The sequence below is a fragment of the Lissotriton vulgaris genome, chromosome 4_1, assembly GCF_964263255.1.
Source record: "Lissotriton vulgaris chromosome 4_1, aLisVul1.2, whole genome shotgun sequence".
In the NCBI taxonomy this organism is placed as follows: domain Eukaryota; kingdom Metazoa; phylum Chordata; class Amphibia; order Caudata; family Salamandridae; genus Lissotriton; species Lissotriton vulgaris.
In genome coordinates, this window is record NC_141691.1 from 1,788,748,026 (window position 1) to 1,788,760,369 (window position 12,344).

The following is a 12,344-nucleotide window of genomic DNA, read 5'->3' on the forward strand; positions in this document are numbered from 1 at the left end:
CTCCAGCTGGTCGACAGGGAAGGCAACCAGATTCCACTCTCCCTGCCGCAGTCCCTCAACAGACGGCAAATAGTGTTGTCAATCCAGTCCCTCCACAAGCCGCGAATGTGGCACCCTCACAACAACCCTTAAGGCCGAAGCCTGCAACATCCAAGCCCCTTAATGCCAATATGCCCAACCCTCCGCCAGGACCTGTACCTCCGGCACAGCCGGTAGATAATACCATCCCGACCCCTTTAATGAAGCTCACCCTAAGACCACGTAGACCGAATTAACCCCCAGAGACTAACGCTTTTACTGTAGTCATGGTGGGTGTCCCCCCACTTGAGGAAGGTGAAACAGAGGATTTTTGTGCCCTGAAAAGTAGGGTAATCAAGTGGTTAAACATAAACAGACCCCTCCCGACACATTTCAATAATGAAATTATAATGGTAAGAAGGGTACCATGGGTGGGGAGAACACAAAAATCCATTAAAGGGGACTGTATACTGGTGAGTTTCAGGGATACAGGTACGGTGTCCTATATATGTCAGGGGAAAAATAGATCTAGGGAATCCACCATCCAAACCCTCCATGTGTCGTTCTTTTTTCCCATTACCCCAGTCCCATTTCAGCAGCCCCAAACTCATGACAGCTGGGAGAGGGTTGGCAGGAGGGGGAGACACCAGGCCTTATACCCCAGACCGATATCCGGCCGACCTGAACAACCCTTTTATACCTACAACCGGTTCAATTGCCTGAATGGCCTAGAGGGGGTCGATTGACAAACAGATAATGCCCCCCAGGGTTGTAAAGAAAAGGGCGCTCTGGTAGAAACATTGGAGGAGCAAAGTTTTAAGGCGCAGCATACCTCGGCGATTGGTGTGGGGGATCTAATGTGTGTTGAACCTAAGGTAATAGCTAAAAATAGTATAGGAGGGGGACATGGGCAGGCAATTCAAAGGTCAATGCAGGAAATAAGACCAAGGGCCCAGGGGGGCGCTGAATGGAGTGGAGAGGGTGTGAGATTTATCTCATGGAACGTAGCTGGCATAGCGGGCAAATTTAACAGTAAGGAATGGGTTGACTACATTAGAAAATTTAATATCATATGTGTACAGGAGACATGGGCTGTGGAGAATAATTACCATCTGCAGGGGTACAAGTGCTTTTTTGTTCCCGCCCGAAAATCCAGTTCTGGGAGAGCAATGGGCGGTTTGTCCCTCTATGTAGATTTAGACCTCCCAGGCACCTGGTCCTTCCCAGACTGGTCCTCACACGGGATCCAGGCAGTTCGGTTCCATGGAAAGGGGTTACGATTCTCTGTTTTTAACTTGTATAACACCGAGATAGCAAATAATCATACCCCGGTTTTAACTGAACTTGATCAAAGGTTAGGACAAGAAATCATATCCCAGAACAAGGGCCCATCTCACGGGCTGCTTGTGGTGGGGGACTTTAATTGTCACCTCTGCCCGGCACTGATTAAAGCAAATACAGATTGGGCGCAATGCCCAATTGAGAAGGGGCCTCATTTTTCTCACTCGCCTACTGGGTCGGCTCTTAGGTTGCTTCGGCTTAAGTACGACCTAGAGCATACCATCAACATGATAGACCCACAGTCGGACGGCACACTCCCACCAAATTTTAAGGGCAGGGGCTGCTCATCTATTATAGATTATATTCTGGTTTCGAGATCCCTGGTTAACAAAGTAATTAGTGTAGGGATAGACTGGAACAGCTTCAGTGACCATAACCCGCTTGTCTTAATGCTTGCATATAGGGCGGGTTTTGGATCCAATGTCCATCGTTTAATTGGGGAGAAGGTCACCGATCAAGGCAGGAGACTGAAATGGTCTAGAATAGATGGGGTAAAGTTTTATAAAAACTTGAGCAATAAGGGTTTGCAGGCCATAAATGACTGTTTGGATCTGGAAGTCCAGGGCCCAAGATTACTAGAAGCGTTCAACCATATTGCAAATCTGATAGACGGACTACTAAGGTCCAATGTGCCCACACGTAACCTGGTCAATCCCCGGTGGTTTGATAAAGATTGTTCTAAGGCACTGAGGGAACTGAAATGCTCTCTTAAGTCAAAACCACGGGATCCACAAAAAATTAGGGCATGCAGAGAGAAATATAAAAAAGAGACCAAAAGGAGGAAACTCACCCTGTAGGCAGAAGCTTGGGCAGATCTGAGAGAGGCAGGGGAAAGAAGGGACCTAGCGGGGTTCTGGAGAATCATTAATAAACCGACCTTTCTAGAAAATGATTCTCCGGAAATAGGGGCTAATATCCTACCAGAGCAGTGGGTTACCCACTTTAGGAGTTTGTATAATCACGAATCGGGCATCCTTGTAGAGTCATCAGCAACCCCAAGTCAGGCTCCCCCGGTAGTATTTACTCTTAAGGAGATCGTGGCAGGGATGGAGAGTCTAACTAAGAACAAAGCCCCGGGTCCGGATGGAATTCCCCCTGACCTTTTTCTTAGTAATATAGATCTATGGGCCCCCCTGATGACTAGGGTCTTAAATACTGCTACCACCTGCGGTCTCCCTCCATCATGGTCCAAAGCGATCATTGTGCCAATCTTTAAAAAGGGCAACAAGGACGACCCTAGGTGTTATCGGCCTATTTCCCTGATTGACGTCTCGGCTAAACTTCTGGGAAGGGCAATTCTGAACAGATTGTCCGAGTGGACCGAAGAGAATAACATCTTCTCGGACACTCAATATGGGTTCAGGTCAGGGAGGTCCACTAGCGATCAATGCCTGAACCTATATATGCTGACTGCCAAATACACTCTGGCCAGTGATGAACCCATTTATATGGGATTCATGGACCTGGCAGCGGCATTCGACCACGTCAACAGGGGGAAGTTGTGGGACATGATGGAAGGCTTGGGGATCGAGAGTGGTTTAATCACCATATTAAGAGAGCTGCATAGCGATACCACGGCTAAAGTGAGATTTAACAGGGAGGGTGGATTGTCCGACTCATTTCCGTACAAAAGTGGAGTCAGACAAGGTTGTATTCTTGCCCCTTTTTTGTTCTCTCTCTACATTAATAATCTGGAGCAGTTTCTTTTGGGCTTAAAAGCAGATTCCCCAAGGGTCGGGACGTGGCATATCCCTGTCCTGCTTTATGCAGACGACGCGGTCTTGCTTGCGCGCACACCCCGAAGCCTACAAATTCTGATAGATGGGTTCGTCAAGTTCATGAGTGACCTGGACCTATCTGTCAACTTAGGCAAGTCATACGTGCTCCTGGCAGGCAAAAAACCTTCTTCTAAATTCTCTTACACAATAGGCACCAATTGTTTAGAGGAGGTTAAAACGTTCTCCTATCTCGGAGTAACCTTTGATGGTGCTCTTCAATTTAACTCCTTGGTGGCAGAACGCTGTAATAAAATTATTGCCTCTAATGGGGCTATAGCCGGTTATGGCAGGAGGCTGGGCAGATGGAGTCCGGAACAGGTGATGAACCTGTACGGCTCCATAACATGCTCTAAAGTAAGCTACGGGGCAGAAGTTTGGGGCTTTGTGAACACTGCTAGAATTGAACAGGAAGAAAACAGACACCTGAAATCTATCCTGAGGGCACCACCCAGTACTGCTGGATACATAGCTCATAGGGAGCTAGGGAGGCCATACCTGGTTGACTTGTTAAAACTCAGGCCAATTGTGGCGTGGCTAAAAATCTGGGTAAACCCAGATGCGCACTTAAGCAGAGAAATTTTATTGGACTGCTTGGGTAGGACTCACTGCATGCGCATCCCCTGGCTTAAATATGTGAGAAACACTCTTGAGGATCTAGGGTTCGGAAACCTCTTCAGGAACCCCACAACCATCTCAGCACAGCACAAGAAACAAGTAGGGGAAATTTTCCTAGAGCGGAAAACCCTATGCCGTGCTGAGGCTGAAGGAGAGAAAAAGTCTGTGAGGGCTCATAATTTGGTGAAGAGTGTGGAGGGCATGGAGCCCTATCTGTATCTTGTGCATAACACACAGAACAGATTTCTTATGTGTCGTTTTAGACTGAACTTACTTCCTTTTATGTTGGCTTTTCCAGCAGGTTTCACCACGTCAATTGAGCAGAAGGGACCCTGCGGCTGCGACAACCGGTCTCCGCAGGATTCCCTTCATTTTATCTTGCTTTGCCCCTATTTTTCCATGCCCAGGCATTGATTCCTAGTAAACATCTTAAAAAAAGCCCAATTGGAACATGCCAGGGATGCCTTAGTCTATTTGCAGAAAGCCTCTGACCCGCAAACCTTATGTTGTGTTATGAATTTTATCAAGGTTGCGGTTCGACTAAGGAGGATGAGGGGAGAGGAATGAAAGACTTGGGACTCTCTGTTTTAAATTGATGGCCCTGTATGTTGGTATTTTTACTGTATCATCTATGTACAAGGATCTCGACTAATATTTAATGCTTTTTTTATCTATGTATATGTATGGGTGCTTTTATGGTGTTTTTTAATCACCGAATAAAGATTCTTGACTATGACTATGACTATGACTCGACACGAACTGAGAATAAATATAAAACTTCACGGAAGATTTATTATAAAGAATCTAACTGGGTGTTGTTAACAACGGAAGGTTGTAGAAGCACGTTGTAAGAAAACATATCGGAGGTAGGTCTAAGTGACTTTACTTCAGGAGAATATGTGAACTGGGTGAAGTAATTGTTTGTTTTGAATAAGACGCTTTGCTGAAAGAGGGAATTCTAATGGAAGCTACAGTGACTGACTATATAACTTAAATGGAAAAAAGGAAAAATCGCAGAAAAATCTTGGGATTGTTACATTAGTTCCATCCTGGATTCTTGAGTGTTTGCTACACGATGACAAACACACCATAGTTTAAAGTTGGTATTAGTTCTTATTGTAAATGTGCTCGTGTTAACGGGGACAGGCACACTACTACTTTATTCAGAATTAACTAAAAATCGTATTTTAGAAGTGGTAAATTATTTTAAGCATAGTTTGAAGTTAATATTATTTTTTTGCATAATTAGGTGATTTGTGTGAAAATGCAGAATGTCACTTCGCCTCCGTTTTTTCTGTCTGATCCCAGTGATCCACCAGTTAGATGGAAGAAATGGAGGAACATTTTTGAGAACTATGCGAGGGTATGTGGTACGAATTAGAGCGCTGAGAGAAAACATGCATTATTAATGCATTGCTTAGGAGGTAAAGGACAGGAAGTTTTAGAGAACTTACCCCAGCTAAGTCAGGCAGATCAGAGAGGTCTTAATGAGTACGAGATTTGTATAAAACAGCAAGATTTACATTACTTACCGAAAGTAAGTACAATTATGGAGAGGTATTACTTTGGATTGCGTGAACAAGGGAAAGACGAAACGGTTGAGCAGTATGTTACTTCTTTGCGCAAATTGGCCTCGATTTGCAAATTTGTTGCTTTGGTAGAGGAAAGGATATGGGATCAGTTTGTTTTAAGGTGTTCAAATGATAAAATAAGGGGAGAACTTTGGCTCAAGGATTAACCACCTCTGGATGAAGTAATGGTTATTGCTAAGTGGGTTGAACATATGGTCAAATGTGTGGGAGAGTTGAGTAAAGCTGGTAAAGCAGGTACAACTGGTGAAAAAATAGAAGGGATACAGTGTCATGAAGTGAAGATTCCTGATGACAACAAGAAAAAAGATTGGAGTAATGATAAAGGTAATACGAATGATAACTTGCAAATAAAACACAGGTTAAAAAAAAGTGTGTTGGTGTTTTTCAGGGCAATTGCTTTAGATGTGGCAGATTCGGACATATGGCCAATGCAAAAGAATGTCCGGCCTTGAAAGTGAGTTGCAATGTGTGTGGCAGAAGAGGTCATTATGGGAAAAATTGCCGATTCAAAAACAGAAAAGATATTAAGATTGAAACTAAGGAAGTAACATTTCAAATATATGAGTGTAGTGTTGAACATCCATCAGAATGGGTTAAAGTAGGTAACGTAAACATCAAGATGAAGATGAAATTTGATTCCTGTTCTCATTTGACTTTTATTTCTAAGCAAGATTTCATGGAGTATTTTTCGGAAAAGATTGTTTTAAAAAAAATCAGACCTTAGACCTACAGATTATGGAGGGACGCTCATTAAGATGTTGGGATATTTTAGTGAGTGTATTGAATATAATAGGAGGTTTGTTGAGGCGAAGATTTATGTAGCAGAAAAAGGTGACAGCTTGTTAAGTTGGTCTCATCAAACTGGCTTGGGAGTTATACTGAATCCCAATGCTAAACCTTCAGTTTAGGTTCAAACTGTGGAAGATATAGAAGAGAAACTAGTAGTACTTTAAGGATTTATTTGGTGAAACATTAGGTTGTTTGAAAGGGTACAAACACCATTAAAGTGTGGTGCAACACCAGTTGCTGTGAAAGTGAGACAGATTTCAATGTGCATGTCAGAGGCTGTTAAGAAGGAAATTGATAAGCTGTTGAAGGCAGGGGTGATTGAGCCGGTAGAAGCAACAGAATGGTTGACCCCCATCATCGTAGCCCGTAAGCCCAATAACGAGATCCGCTTATGTGTGGACCTTCATGCTTTAAACAAAGAGTTGGTGGTAGACAGATTTCCGCTACCTAATATTGAAGAATTCGTTTCGACATTAGAAGGGGCTTGCTATTTCACAACATTAGATATGGCTTCGGACTATCATCAAGTTCCTCTCAGCAAAGAGTCTCAAGAGTTTACCGCATTTATAACTCCTTTTGGCTCGTTCAAATTTTTAAGGATGCCATTTGGTCTAATATCCGCTGCCTGTGTTTTTCAGAGAATTATGAATGATCTGTTCAAGGTTGTGTCTGGCGTTAGGTGTTACCAAGATGATGTATTAATCTGTGGCAGAACTAAAGATGAACATGATCTGAGACTTAAATGTGTATTAAGGAAAATGTTAAAAGCTGGTTTGTCTCTTAGATGTAAAAAATGTAAATTTGGGGTAACGGAACTTGACTATTTGGGCCATCATATCTCTACTCTTGATGTGAGACCTAAAGAAGAACTGGTTAAAACTATTGAAAAGCTATAAGAGCCATGTTCTAAAGAAGAGCTTTCGTCATTTTTAGGAATGGCTGAATTTTATAATAAGTTTATAAAACAATTTGCAGACAAAACTGAGAAACTCAGGAGTTTGATTTGTAAAAAAATGAATGTGTGTGGACTGATGAATGTAACAGGGAGTTTCTGCAGATTAAAGAAGATCTTAAAAATGCTCAGAATCTACAAGCTTTCAAACCAGGTGACCCTACCTTTATAGTCACAGATGCTAGTAGTAAAGGACTGGGGGCTTTGCTTTTTCAGTTGAGGGACGGTAGAGAAGATTTAATAGCTTGTGCCTCTAGATGTTTGAAGGGAGCTGAGCTTAAATATTTGGTTAATGAGAAGGAGGTGCTCACCATTTATTGGGCAATTAATACATTTTAAAAGTTTGTGTGGGGTATCCCTTTTGTTGTGAGATCGGATCATAAGTCCCTTGGGGAGATTTTGGAAAAAAAGTTCTCGATTCTGTGTCTTCCAGGATTAGGTGGAGGGTCATTTCCTTACAGGAGTTAAGTTTTACATTTGAATATATTCCTGGCAGTTGTAATATCTCTGCTGATTGTTTGTCACGTTTGGTAGATAATGTTGAAACTATGGAATCATTTGGTGAAGATGAAGAATGTGGTGGTGAGTGTGATGTGAGGGTGTGTGACATTACTCTGGGTGCCATAAAAGAAGAGGAGTGGAAATAGGAATTGGTTAAGGATGTTGAGCCGGTGAAAGTGATGGATTTGTTGTCTAAGAACTTGAATGACAGCTTTTCTAAACCATGGTCCTTAGTGTCTCATGAGTTGGCCATTGTTGAAGGAGTTCTTGCAAGAGGCACAAGATGAATTCCCCCGGTGAGTTTAAGAAATACCAATATAAATATGGCGCATGAAGGACACATGGGAATTTCTAAAACAAAGGAACATATCAGACAGGATTTTTGGTGGCCGGGTCTGGATTTAAAGGTTGAGCGTGCTGTTCGTGATTGTGTTCCCTGTCAGTTAAGTAATAAGGTGCTTAAGCCGAGATGTCCTCCGATGGTTTGCAGGAAGTTGCCGTTTTGTCCATGGGATGAGGTAGCAATTGACATTGTGGGTCATTTACATGGAGAACATCAGACTGCTTATTTGATTGTATTGATGGACTTGTACTCTTGTTGGGTTGAAGTTAGCTCAGTGCGAGATGTAACATCTCAGCGCATAATCAAGTTTTTAGAACCAATTTTTAAAAGAGAGAGTTTTCCAAAATCTTTACTATCTGATATTGGTCCTCAATTTTATTCAGATGAGATGGAGAGATATTGTTCAGCTTGTGGTGTTGTACACAAAAATATAGCTTTATATCATCCAGAGTCTAATGGCTCTTTGGAGAGGTTCAACAAAACGTTGAAAGACAGTATTCAATTAGCGTGGGTTAATTGTCTTGATTGGAGAATTGAGCTGCAAAATAGAATTTCTACTTACCGGTTTACACCTCATTCAACCACAGGTAGAACTCCCTAATACCAGTATGTGTCCGGGATGGATGACCTTAGACAAAGGTTTTAAAAACAATAAGGTTGGGCAGTGGAGAGATAAAGAGTTATTGCTTCAGGAAAGGAGGAAGATTTATTATGACTCTCGCAAATCTTCAAAAGTTTCGAATTTCAAGATAGAGGACAAAGTTAAAATTAGAGTTCCTGTTGGCTGCCAAAAGTGGTCAAAGTTTACTGGTGTTAAAACAGCAATCAAATTGTTCAAAAATGCTGTGAAAACAGATGCAACCCGCAGGAGTCTCAGGGTTGGCAAAGTTCCCAGTTATCTGCGGGACTTTGTAAGATAATATGTCATGTAATGTTACTTACTGTCTTCGTAAGTTTTTTATTATTCGTTTATATATGAAGGGAGATGTGTGATGTATCTAGGTTCTATTCCTTTTATTGTGACATGGAACCTAGTACATAAATGTTCTAAACAGTGACAGTTGGAGCTGCTGTCTCGATGGCTGAGATTGTTTAATAAAAGCCTCCTACGTTTCTTATTTATGTCTCAGTGTCACTTTGTTACATGGGGCAAATTTAGCAGTCACATGTGTGGGCTAGATGGGGAAGAACAAACTCCAAGGAGGCAATCAGTGTCTATAAATCCTCGGTGGAAAGGCAGTTTAGGCAGGTCATTTCATACAACAATCCTCAGAGTGTAGTCAGTTCAGGCAGGCCGTTTCACACAAGGCAATAAAGGAAAGGCCGCACTCCTTTGGGACCCTCCGCTAGAGATCTCCCCCTAAGACGGTGGGGCTAGGTCTGGGATGTTCTATTGTGGATGCAGGCCTCACGTGGCCCGGGGACCCCAGCCAATTCCCCAGGGGCGCTGTGCTATTTGTCTGACTCTAGAATGCATCTTTGGATGCCGGGCCATGAGGTGGGGCTCAGAGGACTGTCTGTAAAGTGTGGCTCAGGTGTGTAAACAGCCCTTTCGTGGCACTAGAGGCAGGCCACGGGGAAACGATGGATGCACACCACAGGCTCCAGGTTGATCCGCAGGATGTGCTGTGCCTGGCGCCGTGCAGCCACATGACTGCTCTCGCATGACATGTCCTGCACGTGGATGCGGGGGAAGCTGGCCAGCAGGCATGGAGTGGCCTCCCTGATCTCCTCCAGGGAGCGGTCCAGGTACAGGTAGGTAGCGGGGTCAACAAGCTTGGTAGGGGGCTGCTATGGCCGCTGCTGCAGCTTCTAATGGTGCTACTCATTTCGTGCTCGTCGCCACCGCTGGTGCTTCCTGCCCCGCAGCCGGCTCACCGCCACTTTCTCGGTGCCCACTTACAATAGCCATGCTTTCTCTTGGCGGGGGGCTTGGTCGGGCCGGCGGAGACAGTTGTGGAGGCGCGAGGGCCGGCGGTGGCTTGTCCGGGCTAGGGCACTAGTGTGTGGCACGAAGAGTAGCCGTAGACGTCTTTGCTGCACAATATGACCGGCAATAACTCGTGCCGCATGCTGCAGAGGAAGTTCCAGAGCTCCGTGTCCAAGCTCATTAAGTCCTTGAACTGTAGCATGAAGATTTTGAAGGTGCTCTCCAAGGCGGGCTGGGCGTAGAGCAGCTGCGAGCAAGAGTACACCACCTTCTCGTGCTCCATGTCTGCGCAGCGCAGCCGCTGGGTGGCACGGATGCGGCGCTCCCTGCATTCTCCCTCTTGATGTAGCGTCAGCCTGCCAGTCTGGGGGCGCCGAGGAGCAGAGAGGGATTGGGCTTGGGCTACAAGTAACCCACAGCACAACTTCAGAAAAGCTCGGGAAGTCAATGCACTAGCAAATGTGCCCGGTGTCCAGGGGTTCCAGTTCCACGTCACTCTTGAGTGCTTCGGGTCTCAGCTTTGCTTGGAACTCGGGTCAGCCTCTGAGAAATCTGGAAATCCTCTTGCTGGGCTGCAATTACTTCGGAGTCCGGCGGGAGCTTCGGAGATGCAGACCTGCAAATGCTTTGTTGGTGCCTGATTGAGCAGGGGAGTCACTCCTTGACCCCAAGGGAGATTCTTCTGTCCTCTAGTCTTTAATGGAGCTTAGAAGTTCCAGGTTTCAGTTTCAGAGTTTCATTCAGGTGTAATCTAAAATCCTGTTGCCAGGGGTCCCTTACTTATACTAAGAAAAGGGATTGGACATACTCAGCGGATCCACCTATGGGAGGGTCTGGAAAGAGTGTTGGCTACACCAATTTCCTTTTTCCATTTTTGCACCAGAGCAGTGGCTGGTAGCCCCTGCAAACAGTTGGAACTGGGCTATGTACAGGGACACCAAATGTGCCCACAGTGCAGACTTTCTGGCTTTCTCAGAGTGAACCCACCTAGCCCCAATACACTAAAGCCTGGCTGTGACAGGAAACCTATTGTCCAAGCCTCCCCTGTCGGAGTTTCATCCAACAGCAGTAGGTCAGACGTGTGTCTGTGGCTGCAGCATGCATTTTGTGATGCTAGGGCTCTTTTAAACTATTACCGGTTAGACCAGTGTGTACATGTCTCTCCCTCTAGAAGGGTGGAATTCTAGCACAGCCGCGCAGACTGGCTGGGGGTAGGATTCCAAAGTGTTTGACACCAAACACAACATGTTTCCATGCAGCCATTCCAAAGTTAGCATTTACGGCAGGTTATAATGCACTTAAGAGTACATGGTCTGGCTGCATCACACACAGAACAGCCTCAGAGAATAGACTCTGAGCGCTGCAGAGGGGTCCTGCTCATGCATGGGCACCTTCTCACACAAAACCAAGCACTCTGCCTTCAGGATTGATAAGGCCTGCCGTAGGAGTGACTGATAGGTTTATATGTGTCAGTGATTAAAGGTAGATATAGGTCACCTATATCTTAGTAAGGGGTGCACGCACCACCTTACCCAGGCTGCAGTAGCAGACCTTTGGTGCCACTTTGGAAGGCTTCCCAGGGGTGGCATAATACATGCTGCAGCCCCTAGAAGGCCTCTAGGCTACCTATGACCTTGGTACCTAAAGTACCATATACTAGGGACTCACAAGGGTACCCCAGTAACCAAGTAAATCAATTTTGAGAGGAAGCAGCTAGGCTGGGGTCCTGGATAGCAGGGCCCCAGACAGACTAAAGTCGAAAAACTGTGAAACACCAGCAAAAAGTGGGGGTAACCACAGTAAGCAGATCCTACTCCCCTACAGGAACCTTGACAGAAATAAAAGAATGGTTCAGGATGACTGTGATTGCCGTATCATGTAGAATTCTGGCAGGCAAATAACAGCAGGAGATCCAGATTTAGTAGACTTCAGTAGTTGGATTGTGATGTCCTTCTGTATGTCAGGGATAAGACCTCTTCACTGTCGAGGCATCCTGCTCTTCTTAAGAACAAATCTTGTCTATCATTGGAATTTGTTGAAGCCTCATGTGAGAATGAGTGACTTTAATTTTTTTCATTTAATGTTTATATCCTATTAATAACAGAGGAAAACTATTTCTCACATAGTTCTTGAGTAAGAATTACTGAGCTAGGAGAACAAGAGGTGTTTGCAATCACTCCAATGTATTTTAACAAGGTGCCTGTGGAGTTAGTGGTGCCTTTAATTGTGGTTCCAAAACTTGAATTTTTAGCTTGAAAAATAAAAATTCTGTAACTACTCACCTGAGAATTAAAAGTTAACAATGCAAAGCTGTCAAAAGATAGATGTCAGGTTTGTTCTGTTTGCCTGGCCTGTGCTTTTTCAGCTTTAAGAGAGATTGAGAACGGAGGTTGGGCACGTCACCTAAGAGGAACTCTGTTGATTGCTCTTTGTACTGCATCTTTAAAAGCAGTGAACAATTGGGTTAGAGGGCCAGCATTTGAGG

At 44.5% G+C, this 12,344-nt stretch overlaps 1 pseudogene; it reads right to left on the reverse strand.

Annotated features, from left to right (window-relative positions):
- Window positions 1–9,489: 9,489 nt before the first annotated feature.
- On the reverse strand, window positions 9,490–10,151 carry LOC147724561 (coiled-coil domain-containing protein 71L-like; annotated as a pseudogene).
- Window positions 10,152–12,344: the final 2,193 nt, after the last annotated feature.